This window comes from Triticum aestivum, chromosome 4A (assembly GCF_018294505.1).
Source record: "Triticum aestivum cultivar Chinese Spring chromosome 4A, IWGSC CS RefSeq v2.1, whole genome shotgun sequence".
Classification (NCBI taxonomy): Eukaryota; Viridiplantae; Streptophyta; class Magnoliopsida; order Poales; family Poaceae; genus Triticum; species Triticum aestivum.
Window position 1 is genome coordinate 753,033,808 of NC_057803.1, and position 19,039 is coordinate 753,052,846.

Consider the following 19,039-nt stretch of genomic DNA (forward strand, 5'->3'; position numbering starts at 1 on the left):
TGGAGCTCCAATACTTTGGCATGTAACAAATAGATCATCACAACAATCCCTCCTACAATCACCGTAGCAATTCACGGTGCAGCAAACCGCGCATATCCATCTAGTTTAGGGTTGAAGGACAGTTTTACTAGCGGGTAGTGCGCGCACGCCGCGCTCTATGGATTGGTAAGTTATTTGATTTTTTGTAATGTTTGGTGAGTCGTCCCAAGACTTGATTAGTTGCAAAGTACAGTAGTTCATACAATAAAAAGGTACACCTAGTTGGTACGTGCATAAAGTGATCTACAATAGGTTGGTAATGGCTACTGCAGTTGGATATACAGAACCGCAAAGGACCTGAGATGTTGACCGCCTAGTTGGGTTTGTCTCTGTGGCAACTATATATGGACGCCTCGCTAGGTAGGAGAAACTTCCCAACTATTTATTTATAGACTGATTGTCTTGCATAATTTTAGACATTGATGAAACGGTGACCAGATACTATCATTACACTGTAGTCAGATTTTCTTTCTGTGGAGTGCGGCATGGACCTGCCGGCAGGGTTGGCCTCGGCGATGAGGTGGTACAATGCGACAGCTACTCTTGTGCGTCTGTTGCCCGTGTAGATGATCTGTGTGTTGTTCCTAAAAAAGAAATGATGTACAATTAACAGGGAAAGGACATAACTTTCATGGATAAAAAACCTGCTCCCTGAATAGGGCAGCTACCTGTGAAGGAAAGGAAAAGAAAGGCAAAATAATGAAGAGAAGCATCAGTTAAAATTAAGTTCAATATGTCTATTTTCTACTTGGGAGTTCAACATTTGCAATTACATCCTTTGATTTAAAATCAAAAAAATTCAGAAGTACAAAACTGGGATAAAATGCATGCTCCTGAATGTAACACAATGCAGAGATTATGTTTCCTTTTGCAGGCATGCATGTATGTAGACATGGATGACAGAAAAGGTGTTTCTTCTTTCGATGAAGAAGAATCATAGATCTCCGACCGCAGCTTAAGTTTGGAATTTCTGTTGACCCCAGCCTGTTAAAATTTATACATGCATATCAACCAGTGGAACTCCTCACTTGGGGGAGCTGGGGCAGGCCGGTGGGTACCTCATGGGATGTGGGGCAGGCCGTCCCCACGCTCTCTCTCTGCTGTTTATGTAGCAATTCGCCTTGTAGTCTGAAGCATACGAACTTGTATCGCATCTATATGTTTATGTCCCTATCATCTTATATTTGGATAAAATTATTACTGGATAAAATAGCATCAAGAAAAAAACAAGAGGAACATATGATCAAAATGCGGTCTGTTAGTGTGCTAATATGCATCATTGGTGGTACTTTTGCTAAATACTGAGTGCCTAAATGAAACTAAGTGCAAACAGGAGAAAGTTCGACAACCATACACTGCCTAAAAACATAGTACAAACTTCACTGACCCTGCTGAAGACGAAAACAAGAGGCTGGATGAAGAAGCTGCTCCACAGTACTCAAGGATCGTGGCGAGAGACGAAAACTTAGAGCTTCATGGAGAAATTGCATGTCTGAAGGTTGTAGATAGGGCTAGTCAATCAGTTCAGGTACAAAAAGGGCCCCAGACTGCAGCAAAATGAACTGAAAGGATATCTTCTGAACTATAAAAGCTCCACTTCCTCTAGTAAGGGGAAAATTCAGAGTTATACCTATTGAGTAGATTTCCAGGCCCGACAGTATGCAGTGTGCATGCGAACTCGACCTCAAAGAGGTGGCCGCGCGACCAGTCTTGGTGTGCCAATACAAAAGAGTAAAAAACAATATCGCATAGGATATTTTAGAATCATAAATTGTAAATTTAGAAATAGAAGGCAAAACATCATATGCATGTACAGTATAAATCTGTTTTCACAAACAATTAGAAAACAACTACAAATATATTAAAAGAGGGAGGGAGCAACATACCTACAAATAAGCATATGCCCAAAAAGCAGAATGGACACAGCATAGCAATATCAACAAACACACATTTTTTTTATTAATATAGAAAAACATCAACAATCATCATTTACCAAAAACAGATGCATCATTTTGATCTCTGTTCCACTGACTAACAGGGCCATATTACAGTGTACAGGAACATGAAGTATGAGTGTTCCCACGGAAACCGAGGTATGCAATTATGATTGGGAACCAACCTTCTAGCCTTTTCTTTGCTTCCAGGCATCAGGGTCAACCGGTATACAACCCCTCCCCATTATGCAAAACAAACCAAGGCGTAATCGTTGTAATTAGAAAGAGGAAACCTCAACCTCTTATACTGACGATTGCATGCCACCTTGATACTTTTATGCAGAACCAAGGTCACTGCTTGTGAACATTGCATGATCGAACATAAAATGGAGCAGTTGAAAGAGGACCTCATCGGTCAGTTCAAGCAATACAAAACAAGTCTGATCTTTGGATGTACAATACCTCAGCCTTGATCTCATTCTCATTTGTTACCAGATCTTTCTCTATTTGGCTCGTCAATCCTTCACTACCCTGCAGCAAGACCTAGGAGAGCCAGAAGGGAGATTTAGAGTTGGAGGCGAGTCAAATCGAGAGTTCGACCACAAGAGAAAGAATATGGTTACCTGGCCGCTGAGTTGCCTCGCCGTTTCTCATCGATAGTTGCGCTCGCCAAACAAAACTCCGCGTCTATGCACTGCCCCGTGAGAGGAGAAACAGGAGACGTACTCCTCGTCGAGAGGCCCGCGTCCGAAGCTGAAGAACCCCTGCACCACACAGATGCGTTCGCCGTTGCGGGGACACCAGGAAGATGTCTTTGAGGGGCGAGCGTGTCCTTCCCACGACCGGGCCACCGGGGGTAGGACTCGGCGCTGCGAGCGCACGGGGAGCTGATGGAAGGTGGATTGGGGCGCCTCATCTCCGGCGATGGGGTGGGCTGCGATTCTACGATGTGGTGGTTGATGGTCGCCCCGGCGGCAGGGATCCGACGGCACAGTTGATAGTTGTTTGGTGGCCTCTATGGGAATGAGATGAGCCTTTTTATTTATATTTATATATACATATAGGCGGTGGAGCGCTTAGCGAGAAGGATCGAACCGTGCCCTCGATATGTCTGGAGCCTTCTGTAACGGGGCACGCGTAAGAAAGGTAGCAGCCTAGCAGGACAGGTGGAAGAGAGATATAGGAACTAAAGAAATATCTCAAGACTCTGGTCAAAGCGGCAACTTCCTAGGGAAAACACACACGTGATGGAAACCGATCAGATCAAAATTCACGCAAAAGATAACAACCAGTAAATACCTCATCACACGTGTCATTTTTAAAAAAATCAGAAAAATGAAACCCTTACGGGTCTAGTATTCTTAATATTTAGGTAAATACTACCCCACTATGCAGTCGTGTGTTGCTTCATCTTCTTTTCCAGCAAATACTCGGAAGCTCCCACAAGCTGGTCCACAACCTTTCCTTCCTTCATAAACAGGAAGGTCGGCATGGCCTCAACACCGAACTCCTCAGCAATTGACTGTTTGTCACATAGATATATTGTTAACTAGCGCAATAAATAAGACTCATTTGCAAAGACGGTATTCTGTAAACAGTGCCACATTTCTATGTTGACATGTTTCTTCTTGTAACAGGCGGTGATCTACTTCAGTGCAAAATGGAGCGCACCATCCCGCTCCATTTCTCCGGTCTTCGATGACCTTGCCTATTCTGTAAACTATTGTTTTCAAAAACAATAATTATTTAGAAAACAATAGTTATTTTGAATAATTAGTTTGACCATGGTTTGACCACAGTTTGACCACAGTTTGACCAGATTTTACCAAAATTCAAAATAACTGAACAAATTATTTAGTAACACTAATATTCTAGAATAATTAGTTTGACCATGGTTTGACCATTATTTGACCACAGTTTGAAATTTTTTCGATTTTTTCCACTCTAGATATTAAAAACCCCGTAACTTTTTTTCTGTTAGGTTTTTGAGGATTTTGAAAATGTTTAACGGGGTTAAATTTGGATGTAACTTTTCGAGTAGATGATTTTTCATATAAAAAACTTTTTCATCCGAGTTAGTATGCAAAAGTTATGCCCATATTTACAAATTCCAGAGAGATTTTGCAAATAAAGTCAAAATTCACATTTGCAAATTTTCCCAACAACTAGACCACATATCACATGGGAAATTTATTTTCTTTTATTTTTTTGACATTTCCATCATTTTCTTTTATTTTTTTTTTAAATTGATAAGGCGATCCAGTGGGGTAGAGTTTGAAAATGGGACCTTTAGTACCGGTTCGTGGCACGAACCGGGACTAAAGGTCTCAACCCCATTAGTCCCGGTTCGTGCCTCAAACCGGGACTAAAGGTCTAATCTTTAGTCCCGGTTTGAGGCATGAACCGGGACTAATGGGCATCACACCCTTTAGTCCCGGTTTGAGGCACAAACCGGGACTAAAGGGCACAGGTGAACCGGGACTAATGCCTTAGCCGCACGAACCGGGATAAATGCTCACATTAGTCCCGGTTCGTGATTGAACCGGGACTAATGTGAAATTTGACCCGGAACCATAGCCCTGTTTTCTACTAGTGTACCACCGTAGCCTAAACCACAACCCTGAACTACGAAACCGTCTAATTTACAACCCTCAACTTTCAAAACTGGGCAAAAAGCAACCTTGGAGTGGTTCTTGACTGTTTTGACCGGTTTATGGAAAGAGCAGAGCCTACATGCATGCGCGTAAGCGATATACTGCAAGGAAGTAGAGAAGGGAACACAAGAAATGGAGAAGAAAGAAACCAACAGATTCATACCAGGTTCTTGCTGCTGTTGGCCTCCGCCATGTGGGTGGTCCATGCCTCTAGGCTGCCGACCTCGACCAACTCCCCCATGTCTCTCTCTCTCTCTCTTCTTCTTCCTCGCGTCACGTTCCTTGTGTTCTAAGCTCCGTCTCTCGCGTTCCTTCCTTCCCACAGTCAATCGACGCATGCAGTTAAGCATACATAGTCACTCTCGATCGGGGTGGTTGGTGAGGCAGATCCATGGGGAAGACAACAGCTAATATATAATCGTCTGATCTGCAGATGATGCAGGGGGCAAAGTTTTTTTTAAACCTCACTCCGGCCGGAAATGTTGCACGTGTGGTGTGCTGTGGTGCGAGTGATTCGCCTGGTTTTGGAAATAAGTAAACTTAATGCAAGTGGTATATGTGTGCAGGTCCACAGGGAATACAACAACTTGTAATATATAATTGCCAGATCCGCACATGGTGCCGGGGCCAAAGTTTGGATAAAGATTATGGATTTTTCTAAACCTCACTCTGGAAATGTTGCAGGCAGCTTCACATGTGGTCTGATCGTGTGAGTGATTCGCCTGGATTTGGAAATGATAAGTAAATTAACACAAGTGGTATATATGTGGCTACACTGTACCCAGCGCCCACGCTGCAACACTCGATCGTCCATAGTGGGCTGCCCCATATAGTTTCATTTTACCGGTTTTTATGGAACCTTTTGTAGGCTGGTTATTTTCTGATTTTTTTGGGGGGTTTTGTTTTTCTTTTCTCTAATTCACGAACCATTTTTCAAACCCGTGAATTCTTTTTATCTGCAAAGTTTGTAAAAGAAATCAAATCCATGCCCGTTATTCAAATATGTCAACTTTTTTCATATCCATAAATCTTTTTTAAATCCGCAATTTTTTTTTCAAATCCATGAACATTTAAAAAATCCAGGAACTTATGAAAATTCATAAAAATTATTCAAATCCACAATTTAAAAAAACATGTGTATTTTTTTAAATACATGATCTTTTGAAATTTTCCAACTTCCTCCAAATGCATTGGTTTGTTTTCAAAATCAGCCCTATTTTTTGAAATGCACGATAATTTTTTTGTACAAATCCTCAAACTTTTTCGAATCTATGTTTTTCTGGAAAGTCTATGGTCAATGCTCGGATGATCAACTGTCAACCGGTCAACCATCAAAACAATCCAAGGAAGCGGATGGGATGCGAGCGAGTGAGCGAGCGGCTCATGTCTTGATATGGCCCATGCGAGAGACGCGCGTGAACTCCCGTTCGTTTAACTGGTGCACTGAACGTCGATTAGGAGCTCTTTTTGTTCCCCATCCCATGTTATTGCCGTACCAATATCCATATGCACCACGTATGCCATGAAGAGGTGTTAGAGCATATGATCATTACAAATGGAAGAAAATGCAAAGCTTTGGCTGCTTAGCATGCATAATTCATTATCGCATGCTGACCTCATGAAGGGTAATAGTCATCCCATGGGACATCTAGCACGCTCGCGGTAAAGCTATCTATGAGTCAGTCTTTCAATCTCCTCGGGTGTCACACCTGATTGTTAAGCATTTCATCTTGGAACTAGAGGTCATTGCAAAGGCCAAGCCTAGCATTGCAAGGAATATGGAGCAAGGTCCCCGACGCCAACCCTGGATCAACTTCCAGCTAGCATCATCAAACTGAACATTGACGAAACGATGTTCAAACAAGGAATCATAGGAGCTGTTGTGGTTGTTTGCTGTTACTGATGTTGGTACATTAGATGTCCCTATAGTTGAGGCGATGGCTTGCTGGGAAGCTCTTTCGTTAGCCGATGATCTCTTATCCATTCGCATTCTCATGTCTTTGCCCTAAAACGCTAACCAAGGGTCTTGCTTATAATAATCACGGCGCCATGGAGCGATTATTAGAGAATCTTCCTAGACCGGGCGTCATGGAGCGATCATCGGGGAATCTTCCTAGACCGGGTTTGAGAACCACACACACACTGCCTTCATCTGAGCGGTCCAAGCACAATCCATTTCCTGGTATTGGGAAGGTTTCTAGAATCTTCCCAAACCGGGTTTTTTTTAGTTTTTCCTTCCTTTTTTAATTATTTACTATTTTCTTATCCTTTTTTCTTTTTTTCTTTTTTTCTTTTTTACATTTTCCTTAATTTTCCGATTTGCCTTTTCAAATTCAAAAACATTTGTATCAAAAAGTGATCATTTTTGCTCATCAAATTCAATAATTGTCACCGAATGTCAAACGAATTCATTTTTTGTTCATTGAATCCACATATTAGTTAACAAATTCAAAACTTGTTCACCGAATATAAAAAGATGTTTATCAATTTTCAACAATGTCCATCACAATAAAATTTTGTCCATAAAATATTTATTTATTGAATAAAAAATGTTCATCAAGTTTTGAAATATCTTCATCCAATTAAAAATTAGTTCATCAACTTCAAAATTCGTCGAATTCAAAATTTGTTCATCAAACGCAAAAAATCTTCATTTTGAGAATTGCGTGAACATGTTTTGAATCAGCAGACATTTTCGTGAAATCTTTGAACATTTTTTTCATATTCATTAATTTTTTTTATTTATTAACTTTTTGAAAATGTCAAATTTTATTGATGCGAAAAAACAGAAATGAAATACAAAAGGGTGCCCAGGCAATCCACATGGGCTGTCCCAAGGGGGGGGGCGGTTGCTTCCGGTATTTTCTATTTTGATATATTAAAACTGAGCACTTTTCCAGCCCTCTCCGGCATCATCGCTCCCGGCCGTCTGATTGTCAGTTTGAAGCATTTTTGGCTGTTAGATGAGCTGTGAATCGCTCCGAATCCGGCTATGTTCGCTAATAACGATCGCTAACCATCCTGGGCCGCTGCTCCCATCGCTTTTTTGGGCGCTCCATATAAATTGGGCCTAATGGGCCTCTAACAACCTCCTTACAGACCTGCACTAAGCGAATTGACACGATGTGGAGAAAAGGAGTACGAGAGAAGGACGCCTAAAAAAAGAGTACGAGAGAAGGAGGCACGACGATGCAGGTCTCCTCTTCCCCAGGTACGCCGCCGCCGCCTCTGCTTATCTCCTACTCCCTATGGGCCGCTGCTACTCTTGCAGCCGTCGTTTCCACTCATCCCCAAACCCCATCCCTCCCGATCCCTTCCCTCTTATGACCGAGGGTGAATCATTGATGTGCTGCCAGCTTGAGCGAGATGCCGCCGATGCGTAAGGAACATGCGAAGTGGCAGCACTACACTCGCAACCCTATTGAGGCGGCGGCAGCGGCGGACAACCCTTGATGAAGACGTCCTTGAAGGTAACGGGCAGGCGACGACAACGGCGCGGTCAAGACCTCTCCCGTCCTGATTCCAGTTCAATGTCTCGGCTATCGATGCATTTGACAGCTGGCCGCAGGGAGAAGGTCAAGGCTAAGGTATATTGCGAAACTCTGCCCTACACATCTGATTCCATTTCACTTCATGACGATGCCGCTAACGCCCATTCTGAATTTAACAACAACCAGGCAGTAGAATTATCCCTCTGGTTCTATCAATTTTTGCAGTCATTGTCTTCGCCTTGTGTTCGTTGGCCGGTGACCAGTATGGTAAGCATCCATGTTTCCCTTTCCCTTTCATTTCATATGTATGTTTTTTTGGTACAAGGTACTGTGGTTGAACTCCTACTTCACAGTACTAATTTACACGCTAGTCATGTAACTATTTGTATATACTATGCAAATTCAGTTTCGCATATGGGGATTCTAATGTGGATATTTGATCTTCAGTTCAAGTAATTGGGTTCCTGGTTGTATTGCCATCTCTACACATATCCAATTTCTAAGCAGCAGAGGTACACAGTCCAGTCAACCAGAAGGCATAGATTTTCTGCCCGTTTGCATTAGTCTGTACTGTACTCATGTGCCTGTTTTCTCCCTGGCCGCCGTCTCCTCTGTGGTTTTCTGAATCCTGCTGGCATGTATATGCTTATTTGGCCTTCTTGAAGATGTCTCTTGATTCATGTAAGTATTTTTTGATCAAGCTTACCTGTTAAATTTTCAGATGGCCCTCGATTCATTTCAGATTACACACATGCTCTAGATACTCATTAGTCCAAGCTAATGGGTATTTCATATACTGATCCATGTTGAATGCGGCGTATAGATGAAACCAAACAAGAGGCTCAAAACTATATTCAATTTGTTACAAGATTTTTTATGTCTAATATATTCGCCAGCTTATGCAACTTTAGTTTTATGTTTCATAATTTTGAAAAATATTGCAGAAACTCGAGATGGTTGGTGTGGATTATGAGCACACACGCACACCTTGCCGCTGGTTCGTGTGGATTCGTGAGGCAGGTGGGAGAAAGATCCACAAAGTGGTGGTGTCCTGCGGCTGGGAGGACCACGGTGAGCACCCCCTGCCCCCTCCCACAATTTTTTTATGTGCCACAAATTTCTCATGGACGGCTGTGAGATTGTTAATTATGCTTAATTTTGGATTCACACGAATAATGCTCACGGAAAAACTTTGTTATTTCAGTTGATCACATGGCTAAAGAAAATAAATGTGAATATATTATTTTATTAATGTACGTACAAGATATGTTCGATTGTCTGAAGAAAATAACATGTGAAGACCTTTTTTTATTCATGTATAGTATATCTTGACTTTGAGAATTGTGCCTATCAAGTGTTAAGAGTTTATCCATTTTTCTTTTATGAAAGGAAGCTATTTTCTGTACTGTAGCAATATATTCCAAGGTTCTTCTATTCTTGTAATTGTACAGAATATGTCAACTTTGCTGATTTGTGCCTATCAAATGTTACTATTTCATTTATTTTTCTTTTAGGAAAGGACGTTATTTTCGGTACTGTTTACGCATACGGAAAGAATCTAAAATTCAATATCCCATGTAGAATGTATGACCATGCCAACTATGCCTATGCTTTGCATTGAAGGAATCAATATGGACAAATAATGTTGACAAGTGGAAGTTACAAGATTTACAGTTTTGAATATTCTTAGTAGTTGTATACGTAGTTGTATATTTTGCAAAAAATACATGTAGTCTGTATACTTTCATTCGTCATGATAATTGTGTGTGTGTGTGTGTGTGTGGGTGGGTGGGTGGGGGGGGGGGTGTTTGTGTGTCATCATATGCTTTTTCCATGCCAACTTATGATATTGCTATATGTCTTACCACTCGGCCTGTATACTGATATAGAGGTTACAATTATTAGTGGCATTGGGCTTAATTTAAATGTAGTTTGTGCATGCCAGGCCAATTTTTATGTATTTGAAGTATGAGTTTATAACTTGGTTTTCATGAGAAATATGATGTGATTGCAGTGGGGGAGCTGAAGTACTCCGAGGCAACCTTTCACGGGAGTTGATCTGGAGGTAGATGCTAGCCATGGAGGTCAGCGTAACGCTTACTACATAAGTTACTTTTCTTTGACTTGATTTAGCAAATTCCAAAAGTTTGTGCTAATTTCACATCATGATATATTCTTGACATCACCCAATCCTTAAACAATACAAATACCTTTTAGGTTGTTACCCACATTGTTTTAGAAGATTACCCTCACCAACATTGTGATGCCAATACGGCTACATGTAGGTGATGACTTTAGATATGAACTTGTCTCCTTGTACTTCAACAATAAGTTTTATTCTATTGCATTCTATTTTTGCTTCTGCAAGTTTTTCAGAGATGTTGATATATGTCAGTGCATGATATGATAATGCATTTCTTAGTAAGCATGCTTGTGTTTAACTATTTTCTGAAACATACATTAACTCTATGGCATACTTGTGGTTGTGTGGTCAAATTAAATGGTCAACTAAAATATTTCTAAGTGGGTTGCATTGAGCAATTTGTTTGGCATACTTGAACCATTTGGATAATGCAAAGCTTACCTTTATACACATGTAATATATATTTGCACAAAGAACCTATCATAGTATTGAACTTTAGACTCAATAAGCACGGAGGATTATAATTCAAGCCCTTTTTGCGAATGAATTCAGGCTCGATATCTGAATTCAGGCTACGTCCTCCTAGCCCATCACGACTTTCGGGACCCCACTGGAAATTCGGGACCCCACTGAAATTTATTTATTTCTTCCATACATATTTCATTCGCAAAATATTGAAGATTCGTATACTACGCCTATCTCTTTCTTTTGAAAAAAAACAACCAATGTACTCCCTCTGTTCCTAAATACAAGACATTTAGGCAGTTCAATTTCAACTGCCAAAACGTCTTATATTTAAGAACGGAGGGGGTACTATTATTGGACAACAGAGGTTTTACTCATAAATGTCATGTCATATTCCAGGTACCGGGAGGGCCGTCACAAAGATTATGATAATAGGTATGCTAAAACTTTCACCATATTTTCACACACAGAGGATTTAAATACCAGTAGTCCATGAATAGTGTTTTTCATGGTGAAATGGTAAATTCAAAATTTATCATGCCTATAATCATGAAAAAGTGAATCTAAAATTAAATTTAAGACAAGCAGCTCTCAATCTGTGAATAAGGGCTTCTCTAAAGAAAACCCTCAAAGTTCCGGTATATGTCGAGATTATAATGTCCGGGCAACTTTTGCCATCCAATGGGGACCCCTTGGTCCATGGAGCGATCCAAACGTCTATAACCAAAAGGAACTTGTGTGTGTGGTTGGGGGGGGGGGGCTGCTATGCGGTTGTCCGGACATCCATTGTACCAACAAAAAGGCAACCACGTGGGGACCTCCTCTCTTTTCTCTCTCTCCCCTCTCTCCTCCCAACCGAAAACCACACACACATAACCACTAAAAGGAACCACATGATTGGTCCCTCCTCACATCTCTCCTCACAGCCGGACAATTCAAACGGGGTTCTTTTGATTAAGGGTTGGATGGCTCCCTCCCACATCATTCTTCGTGGACTAGTCCCCAACGTTCAGCGGACGGATAGGGTGTACGATTTATGAGTCAGAGTTGGAGATGCCTAATGCAAGAATTTATGAAATTTAGCTTGTTAATACCTTTTTCCACCACACAATGTTGCATAAAGAAAAAATTAAACTACTGATGGTCTTGGAAATCATAATTACTGTACTATGGCCTCTAGTTTACAAAAGGAATTAACATATCCTTTCTTCTCAGTTTTGACATCAATTGTTGCAACCTTCTATTCTCGTGTATTTATGTGCTGGTATGGCATAGAAAAGGAAGAATACTATGGTTTCTCCTTTGCAAGAAGACTAGCGGAAACAATGAAAATAATTATGAGGCCATGATTGCATCGTATAGATCCCTAGCTCCAAAACGATACATGTACTCAGAGGTAATGAAGATAACATCCTCTTGCAGCAATGAGCTTGGGAAAGGTGGTTATGGTGTGGTATTCAAAGGAACGCTACTTGATGGCCGTCTAGTAGCAGTGAAAGTCTTGCATGAGTGCAAAGGAAACGGGGGCGAGTTTGTGAATGAGGTTATGAGCATTGGCAGGACTTCTCATGTCAATGTTGTTAGCTTGTTTGGGTTTTGTTTGGAGGGATCAAAACGAGCTCTTATATATGAGTACATGTCCAACAATTCCTTAGATAAGTTCATTTACTCAGAGGACCCCATGGAAATTTTAGGATGGGATAAGCTCTATGCAATAGCAATCGGGATTGCCCGTGGTCCCAAATACTTGCACCATAGTTGTAATACGCGCATTGTGCATTTCGACATAAAGCCTCAAAATATCCTTCTAGACAAGGATTTTAGCCCCCAAATTGCTGATTTTGGTCTAGCTAAATTGTGTCATACAAAAGAAAGCAAGGTTTCAATGACTGGTGCTAGAGGAACAATTAGATTCATCGCTCCAGAAGTTCACTCTCCAACCTTCGGAGTGGTTTCAACCAAGTCAGATGTTTATAGTTATGGAATGATGCTGTTGGAGATGGTCGGAGGAAGGAGAAACGTAAAATGATTTGTTGCAAAGTCCAACGAAAAGTATTTCACAAATTGGATTTATGACCATTTTACTCAGGATGAAGGTATGCAAGCATGTGATGTAACAAGTGAAACTGCGGAGATAGCAAGAAAAATGACCTTAGTGGGATTGTGGTGCATACAAGCATTACAAATATATCGCCCTACTATAACAAGAGTTCTTGAAATGTTTGAGAGAGGTTTAGATGAGCTGGACATGCCACCAAAGCAAAACTTCGGTGAACTAGTGTGAGATATTTCTCTCGTATTTTTGTTTTGTTGTCTTTATGTGAAATTATTATTAAGCACTAACTGGATCTACTCACTTATCTCTTATTCCAGTGAAATTTCAGCTCACAATATGGATGTACAAAAAGTGCCAGCTCCACCAGTAGAAGATCCAAAAGGACAAGCCCTGTGACGTCAAAAACCCTACAACGGCTGCAAAAAAAATACTACAATGGTTTCCAACTCTTTGAGAAGGTGACCTGTACATACTCCATATATTTAACACATGGTGATCACATACCATAGTGGGGCTAAATTTTCTCTATGGTTAATTACTTTTCCACGATTGGTAGTAGGTAAAACTATGGAAAATCATAGACGATGTATATGGTAATAAATTATTTTTGACTATCTATATGGTAATAGATTGTCCCATTTATCTTCAATATATATCAAAAGTTATGTAATATATCATATTATCTCAGGCTATCGAGCTAAAATCGAGTGAGCCATTGTTGACTCAAGATCAGCTCATTTCTCGATCGAGCTGCATAAAGCGTTCATACTCAGCTCATTTCTTTTCGTGTCGATCTCGAGTCGAGCAAAAATACGAGTCGATCTCGAGCGACTCATGAGCCTCGAGCTTTTCATGCAGCCCTACATGCCACGTGTTAACTAAAGGGGGCTCGACGTACTTGAAGCAGCTAGCCACCACCGGTTTTCTCCTTTTTTTATTTTTGTTTTCCTTTGTTTCTTTTCATTTTATTCCCCGGTTTTTTCAGTTTGTTTCTTCAGTTTTTTTGCATTTTCTTTTTTCTTTTCTTTATTTTGTTTATTTTTCGCTTTCCTTTTTTTGGTTTTATCTTTATTACCTTTTGGTTTTCATTATACATTTTTTATATGTGACCAACATTTTTTATATTACTTCTGCAAAAAAGCATTATTTCTATTATACATTTTTAATATTTTTCAAATGCTTGATAAACATTTTTTTAATACATGGTCAACATTTCTATATATTTTTTAAAATGCTTGATTAACAATTTTTGAAATATAAAGACTAATATTTTTCCAATATATGGTCAACATTTTTCCTATACACATTTAAATTTTTTGAAAGGCTTGATTAACATTTTTTCAAACACTTGTTCAACATTGTCTAAAGGATTGATTAAAAAAATTATATAGATGATTAAAACAATCAATATTTTTTTAATGCATGGTCAACACTTTTTATATACAAATTTTACATTTCTCAAATGCTTCATTAACATTTTTTCAAATACTTGTTCCACATTTTTTTTTCAAATGCCCGATCAACATTTTTTCAAATACTTGTCCAATATTTTGTTTTCAAATGCCCGATCAACATTTTTTCAAATACTTGTCCAATATTTTGTTTTCAAATGCCCGATCAACATTTTTTCAAATACCTGCGGCGACGATATGCCTCGGCTAAGGAGGTTGGGGGCTTGCTGGGACGACGGCCGGTCCCAGGTGCTCCATGGCAGCGCGTGGAGCCACGGCGCGCGGCGCCTGGGATGCAAGGCTCGACGACAGGTTGGGTTGCGGCTGTGCCCATCTCATTAGAGCCTCTGTGTGCTTTGGGGCTGAAACCCGACGGTGCTCCGTGAGAATCTAGTGGTGGTGTGCTTGGTACGTCATCCTTGGCATCCCTGGCATTCGCATCCGTGAGAATCTAGAGCTGCGACATGGAACCATTGTGGCTCGCGACCTCGGGTGGCATCCTTGTCGGCATGGTGCGGTGTTGGTGTTGTGTCTGGTGGCTCTGCTCTCGGTTGGCCTATGCATAATAAGGAAAATGTTTCACATATGCATACTGGCTTAGCTGTGGCATCACAAGCTACGTACTAGCTGTTGGTCCACAGATGCATAAAGAAGGGGATAAAGAAAATGTTTCTTTGCCACTGTTGTATTGGATTGCCCAAACAACTCTAGTTGTTGTTTGGCGCCATACTGTTTGAGGAGAGGATTACGATGTGTGCTTCTTTGGGTCACCCCTTCTATATATGGTAGACTCCGTCCTGTTTCATTATACCATTGTCTCTCTTACTATATATAAATAAACGGTGAGGTTGGGTCTTGGCGAATTTGTAATTGGGGTGCCATATGCCTTCACAATGGGTGGATCATGCAGTGCGTCGCTGGACCATGGTTGTGTTGCTGTTTACGACGTCTTTAAGCTCCATTTGCATCCATGGTCAGCTTGACAGTCACGGTAACTGACTAATAACATCCCTTCTCTCTTGACTAGCTTGCACCAATTATTTTGTCTACGTGGTAAATCTTCCCGTGACAGGAAGAATATTAGCAAGGAAATTCATGCTGCCAAAGGTTTCCTTTTCCTTTTCCTCCGCCGAGGAATAGGTTTGGTGTTATATGACTTTGCTTTTTGCCGACGTGTTTTATAGCTCTATGCATCCTAAATATGCAGAAGCCTAGGGTGACTCGTTGTATTTGCGTCCCCTTGATGCTTTATTTTAAATCAATAAATTCACCCATTATTACTGAAAAAAATGATACCCCACAAGCACGGGGAACAAGATTGAACTTGTTTACTCGGGGACCTTATATGCCATCTTTAGATGGGTTTTGGCAGTTGCCATGAACGGGATTAGTGATGTGAGACAGGAGGAGGTGATTGGGTGCAGCGAGACGACAAAGGGCAAGATTCGGAAAGGGTTTGTTGCTGCTGTGTTTGTAGTTTTCTTAAAGATCAAAACTATGTTTTCCATGAAAAAACCATGTTGTATCACTTTTTCAGGCTTGTCTGGTTGCTTGCAATTGTAGCACGGCAATGATCGTTGTTGACAGGGTCAGAAAATATGCATTTATTAGATCCTAACACCCATTCCATTTTCATATCCATTTGTCAGGTTTCATAAGCATCGACTGTGGATATACCACAGACCCGACTTACACAGATTCCAAGATAGGTATATCATATGTATGGGATGAGGGTTTCACTGATACAGGACTGATCCACAATGTTGACATGGAGAATTTGCAACCCGACCTTGCATACCGGTACCATAATCTTCGCTTCTTTCCAAGCGGAGAACGTAACTGCTATACACTGCGGTCCCTAAAACCGGGTGGCAAGTACCTTGTTAGGGCTGCATTTGGCTATGGTGACTATGACAAGCTAAATAGGCTTCCTACCTTTGATCTTTACTTCGGGGCCAACTACTGGACAACAGTGACCATTGTCAATTCTAGTACAGCGTATGTGTTTGAGATAATTGCTTTGTGCCCTGCCGACTTCCTGCAGATTTGCTTGGTGAATATAGGATCCGGAACACCTTTCATCTCAGGGCTTGATTTGAGGTCACTCAAAGAAAATCTTTATCCGCAGGCCAATGTGGGACAGGCCCTTGTTTTGCTTAGCTTTTTTCATGACACAGTTGGTTTTGGACCCAATCGCTACCACTTCGGAACAAACTATGGGCACATTAGGTGAGCAGATTGAGCAAAGTTATTACTTAGATAGGTTGATAGACTATGTAATTAATGTTTCTTCCTTTCTTCTTCTTATTACGTTAAATTGACCATGCTCAATGTTATTCCTTTTAATAATTACCCAAGGTTCCCAGATGACCCCTACGACCGTATGTGGCAAAGATACCAAGATGTTCCCAGCTGGACAGATGTAACCAACAAATCGGATGAGCCTGTCCAGAATTCTCCAAACAACAACTACGATGCACCATCGGCAGTGATGCGTAGTGCATCCACTCCAGTGAATGGTTCAAGGATGGACATATCCTGGAGTGCAGATGCATCCATGGGTGTTGGCGTTGACACCAAGTACTCTCTTGCACTCTACTTTGCTGAGCTGGAGGCTGTCCAAGGGTTGAGGCAAGTTGATGTATCAGTGGACAACAACCAATTAGTTGCTGGATTCAGTCCAACCTACTTGATTGCTACTGTTCTCCCAGCGATTGTCCAAGGCTCAGGCGAGCACAGCATCTCCCTCCTGGCAACATCAAAATCTGTGCTCCCGCCTTTGATCAACGCAATGGAGATATTCATGGTGTGGCCCCTGAATGAATCTACTACTGCATCTTTAGATGGTATACTATGGCATCCTCTTCTTATGTTGGTAGCTCTAATTTGACTAGATGATACCCCGCGCGCTGCTGCGGAAAATATTGCCTACAGTTGGTGTTTTACTCATCAACTACTCAACTAAAAGGACAAAATGATGAATAAACGATTCTTATTTGAACATACTTTAGAATGATAAATAGGTAAGTAAGATCAAACCTCCAACTTATATCATTCAAAGCTTGGACAATAGACGAACAATCGGAAAGAGAATGGTTAAACCTTTAGGCAATATTTCCACTCTCTCTGCAAGTGGAATAAACTATCAAGCTGCAGCTAAAACTTGAACACCTAGCTACAACCCCAAGTCTTGATTGTGTGCAATCTGCATAACACCGAGGTACATTTACTTTAATTGATCCGACAACAGGAGATAAACAAATGTCATTAGTCCCGATAGATCCTTACGGCTTTGGTCTTCTAAATATAGTGTTTAGTTGTACCTGCATCAGAAAGCTCCCTCTTCTGACTAATTATGTGCATTGGATAACATAACTCTATAGAAAGAAAATAGGAAACTATCATTATGCAACTTGTTCACTCAATTACATATATTAAATGCACCAGAAGGATATAGTCACGCATGCCCACTGAACCCGTTGCTTTCACCCAAAGTCTGAAATTCACAGAATTATGTTGATTCTTCATACAGGATTAACACACACACACACACACACACACACACACACACACGCACAGTTAACACAGAGAGTACATAGATAAACTTATTAAGAGAGAGAAAGACAGGATTAACAGAGAGAAGTTCTCCAGTCCACCCCCGCCTAACTCCACGTCGTGGCCTGACTTTTGTGCACCTACAAACAGAGGAGAAGGATTAGTACAGTGCCTTGGAATCAACTGGGAGAGAGGATTAGCACCAGCACAACCGGCCGGTGCACGCACGCACACCCAAACGGCACACAACACATAAGCACACCAAAAAAAAACTCATTACTGCTGCAAGGATTGTTGAGATGATCCAAACAGGCATACATGTCAATTACAAAAACCACATATTGGAATTTAAGGCGAGCATATCCAAATACTGTTGGAAGGATTGTTGAGATGACAACCCAAACAGGCATACATGTCGTCAATTACAGAAATCAACTACTGGAATGGACATCTGCAGAACTTAAGCTCGGCAAAGACCTCAGGGGCGGTCCTCCTGGACACGCATATCATGAAGACAAATCCAAACTTGTCGCAATATTTCGCATTCCATTCTGACAATTCCTGCAACAAACAGTTTGAAGAAACCAGCGAAATTGAGAACAGTAATCAGATCAGATCAGATTAATCTTATTCTTATCACAGATGCAAAGCACCGTATGACCTGCGTGGTGCAATCAGTGGCTGTGGAAAGTACAGCTGAATGCTCCTCCTTGCTCCATCTGTAGTGATGACTGATGGCCTGATGATGAAGGGACGAACTAACTGAGATCAACAGACAGAAGAAGAACTAATCAGCAGGAAACGGACTTGGAGACGACGCGGGAGGTGGTGCCGATGTGTGGGTCGGCGGCGAAGGCCTCCAGCCATCTAGTCACATCCACCTAGGTCTGATTTGTTCGTTCCCGGTCGCACACATGGCCGGCGCGGAGCACACACACCATCCAGAGGGATCTAGATAGAGAGAGAGCGGGAGATGGACTCACCTCGATCCGGTGCTGCAGCCCTCCATCCGTTGCTAACGTGTGCCCACGCTCCATAGCCGCCGCAAGTCTCGAGAGGGGAGGGAGGAAGAACACGCTCGGTTTTCTGTGAGATGAGGGAACCACCTCGTCGTCCCCAGGTCTCCTCCGCCCAATTCCCTCAAGCCGGCGCCGCATCTTCATATACGGACGCCGCCAAAGAAAAGTCGGGCTCGTGAGGTACATCGGGGCGAGGATGTGAAGGGTGTTACAGTATATGTGGATTGTACTA

At 41.4% G+C, this 19,039-nt stretch overlaps 1 long non-coding RNA gene and 1 pseudogene across 5 annotated transcripts; one reads left to right on the forward strand and one right to left on the reverse strand.

Annotated features, from left to right (window-relative positions):
* Nucleotides 1–3,014, reverse strand: LOC123088659 (uncharacterized). Of its 5 annotated transcripts, none has more exons than XR_006442003.1 (3): nt 2,597–3,007; nt 1,098–2,516; nt 1–1,023 (listed from the first exon to the last, which is right to left on the reverse strand). It is a non-coding gene; the product is annotated as an uncharacterized lncRNA (long non-coding RNA). The 5 variants fall into 5 exon arrangements; XR_006442000.1 differs by having other exon boundaries at nt 203–1,531; nt 1,670–2,516; nt 2,597–3,006; XR_006442001.1 differs by having other exon boundaries at nt 203–1,586; nt 1,670–2,516; nt 2,597–3,006.
* A 5,158-nt stretch (nt 3,015–8,172) lies between these two features.
* LOC123084634 (LEAF RUST 10 DISEASE-RESISTANCE LOCUS RECEPTOR-LIKE PROTEIN KINASE-like 2.4) lies at nt 8,173–13,010 on the forward strand (annotated as a pseudogene).
* Nucleotides 13,011–19,039: the final 6,029 nt, after the last annotated feature.